The sequence below is a fragment of the Athene cunicularia genome, unplaced genomic scaffold, assembly GCF_003259725.1.
Source record: "Athene cunicularia isolate RWA unplaced genomic scaffold, athCun1 SCF_39, whole genome shotgun sequence".
NCBI lineage: Eukaryota > Metazoa > Chordata > Aves > Strigiformes > Strigidae > Athene > Athene cunicularia.
In genome coordinates, this window is record NW_020799467.1 from 18,892 (window position 1) to 22,657 (window position 3,766).

Genomic DNA, 3,766 nt, shown 5'->3' on the forward strand with positions numbered 1-3,766 from the left:
AGCCATATGGTATGCCCAGGGAGACCAGTTTTGAAGTTTGATGCTTTAAGATATCCTATGTTGGTATTGCCTTCTGACCAAAACCAGATTAGATAAAGAATATAACTAACATTACATTTTCTGGGACCATCATGATATGTGAGATTAGCTGCATGTATTTGTTAACATAAGTAGGTTGGATAAAATTGTTCTGTATGTGCACCATGTGTGTGTTTTTCTGTGTGTGAAAGGAAGAGAAGGAAAGATTGTGTGAATAGCTAAATGAGATTTCCAAAAATATTCCATCTCCACTCTGCTGTCTGTCTTTCCCTACCCATCCTCTTGAATTCTTTATCATTTCTGGCATTTTTGTGTCTCACAAGGAATCTTCCTCTTACAGCATCATCATTCCTCCCTTAACCTCTCTTTCTTTCATTTTAGAGCTCCATGCTCCTCCTGGCAATCTCTCCTTCATGCTTTCATAATGTCTTTCTCCACTACCCTTGAAGCCCTCTTTCACTAGTTCCCAGCTTCCCTAACTGCAGAAGCAAAGCTGTATAAGGACCTAAGAGACAGGCCGAGTTGAGTTTTTTGGGGATGCTGCAGCAGCATATGGCATGCACCCCAGCAGCATATTTTGAGGTTTTTTTTTTGAGTTTATTTGCATTCTTCTAATGTCTTCTAATTCAGCTGATTGCCTGGCTATGGTCTAGTGCTGAGAGTAACCCGAGCTAATGCAAAGTGAAGAGGAACACAGACACCACTCAGTTGGTGTGGATGAGAAAGAAGGTATTTTGCTATAGAAAGTCAAAATGGTTCTGTAACACTGAAGGAAAAATAATAACCATAGAAATAGTGAGCTGAACAGCATCTTGATAGGTCTTTTAATTTCCTCCCTGTCCTGCAACAGGGAATGTATGAATTTTTATATTCTAATTATCTTTACTCCCCTTTCTACTCTCCTTCGCTAAGTAGAGGAATTGTTCAACCCAAGTCTGCTGGGCAGTGGTTAAGACTAGGGTAGGAAATCCCCATCTCTGGAGTATGCAGGGCCAGCACCTGGCTTCTGAGGAGCCTTCCTTTAATACCACCTCTGCTGTGCGTTCAGTTTTGGGCCCCTCACCCCAAAAAGGCCATTGAATGACTCGAGCGTGGCCAGAGAAGGGCAACGGAGCTGGGGCAGGGTCTGGAGCACAGGTCTGCTGGGGAGCGGCTGGGGGAACTGGGGGGGTTCAGTCTGGAGAAGAGGAGGCTGAGGGGAGACCTCCTGGCCCTCGGCAACTCCCTGCCAGGAGGGGGCAGAGAGGGGGGATGAGTCTCTGGAGCCAAGGCCCCAGTGCCAGGCCCCGAGGGAATGGCCTCAAGCTGCCCAGGGCAGGGTCAGGCTGGCTCTGAGGAAGGATTTCTGTGCAGAAGGGGCTGTTGGGTGTTGGAATGGGCTGCCCAGGGCAGGGGGGAGTCCCCGGGATCCCTGGGGGGGTTGAAGAGTCGGGTCGATTTAGCACTTACGTACATGCTGTAGTTGGGAAATGTCAGTGCTGGGTTAATGGTTGGACTGGATGATCTTCAAGGTCCTTTCCAACCCAGATGATTCTGTGAGTCCCTGGGGGGTATCTGAGGGTGTAGAACAGGCATCCTGTGCGTGAGCGAGCGCTGCTGCTCGGGAGAAGCTGTGATTAACATGGGGGCTGGGGGGGCTGAGACTGACCCACGTCCTCTTCCTCAGCCAGCACCATCGCTCTCTTCCTGAACTTCTTGTCCTCACTGGCCTGGTTCTGTGTGGAGCCCTCGTCCGGTTCTGGGTTTGGTCTCTCCATTCTCTGGGCTCTCCTCTACACGCCCTGCTCCTTTGTCTGCTGGTATAGGCCGATGTACAAAGCTTTCAGGTGTGTATATGCTGGAGCACCCAGGCCAGCAAGGCGCTGCGGGGGGGGTGGGGGTGGCTGGTGCTGGAGCTGCGGGGGAAACCGGGCTGCTCAGCTGAACGGGCCCTTGCCCCGAGCGTGGCATTGATGGTGTCCCAGCTCCTTGTGCCCTTTGGGCCTGGGGGACGTGGTGATTCTGCACTGAGCTTCACGTTCTCCTCATGTCCCCCGCTTTAGGGAAGGTTTGAGAGTTCTCTGTGGCTTAACCTCGCCTGTCTCTTTTCTCCCAGGAGTGACAGTTCCTTCAACTTCTTTGTCTTCTTCTTCGTCTTCTTTGCCCAGAACGTGATGTATGTGCTGCAGGCGATTGGCATACCAAACTGGGGATTCAGGTGGGCATTGTGCTGACCCCAGGGACCCCCAGCCTGCCCGGTACCCCAGAAAGGGAGGAGGCAGGTGGGGAAGAGGGAACCTGTGGGCAGCTGCCTCTTGTTTTGCAGTGGCTGGATACTGAGCCTGATAGCGCTGCGGAAGAACACGGCCGTGGCTGTGATGATGATCCTGGTGTCCTTATTCTTCACAGCAGTGGCTGTGCTGGGCATCATTATGCTGAAAAAGGTGAGTTTGGGTTGAACCTTGGGGCCAGGGCACCCCTTTGGGAGGATGAGGGTGGGTTTTGGCATGTGGGGGGTCACAGCAGGGGCCAGAACAGGGCCGGTGCCCTGACCCCGAGCCTTCTGCTCTCTTCCAGATCCACTCTCTGTACCGTCGGACGGGTGCCAGCTTCCAGAAAGCACAGGAGGAGTTTGCTGCCGGGGTCTTCTCCAACCAGGCCGTGCGCACTGCCGCGGCCAACGCCGCTGCGGGCGCTGCCACTAACGCCTTCCGGGCGCCCTAAGCCGGGCAGGGGCCCCGGCTTCTCACCGCACGTGGGCTCTTTCTAAGGAAGAGGAAATCCAAGTTGCACTTTCATTGGATCCCCGTGTGTCTGCATCAGCTCTCAGAGGCTGCCTCATCCCAGCTTGGAAGTGCTGGTGCTTGAATCGTTCTGCTGCTCTAACCCCTTTCCTCCCGGATGGAGGCTGTTCTGGTTTGTGCTGGTCCCCTCCCCTTGGCGCACTGGGGAAGGAGCGGGGTGGGAGGTGCTGTGGCCAAGCCCTGTCATCGTCCTCCCTTCCAGCACCAGCTGCTGGGGGCCGGAGCCTCCTCCAGACATGTGACAGGGACCCAAATGGCTCTTCACCTTCCCTGGGCTCTCCTGTTTCCCCACCTGGTTGTGCCACTCGTGTGTCCTGGGGCACAAAAGGGCCCCCCTTGGCACGGACCTGATTCTCTGCCAAGAAAATCATCCCCCTCTTCCCCCAGGGCTTTGCCCCCGTGGGGTGGGGCTGGCCGTGTCCCCAGGGTGCTGAGGTGGGGGGCAGCCCCCCTCCCCTCCCTTTTCCCATCCTCTCCCCTTTGCTGAGCTGAGCCTGTGCTGGGAGCGGGGCTGGGACAGGCAGCTGCCGGAGAGGGGGGGGGTTCCTGCCTTGAGCCCTGTGTGTGCCCCCCAGGCCTGGCAGGTGCTGGGCACCAAGGAGGGGTCCTGGCACCCCCTCAGCTCCCTCCTCACCTCCAGCGAGGGAGCGAACAGCTTCTCCCTTCCTCCTCCTCCTCCTCTCTGCCTGCCCAGGGGCCAGTGACCCATTGCCCCCCCGCCCCAGCACTTCACACATCACCCAGCCTGGGCCCTTCACCCTCTGTTCTGGGCGTGGGGGGGTGCTGAGCTGCCCAGAACATGCCCTGTGTCTCTGCTAGCCCCTGGTGGCTCCCATCTCTTGGGCCTGGTGGCCCTGGGCCAGGGCTCAGGAGTTCTGCTTCGCCCCATGTCTCTGCTGCTCCTGGGCGGGCAAGAGGGGTTTGTGCCTTCATCTGGGGGGGTC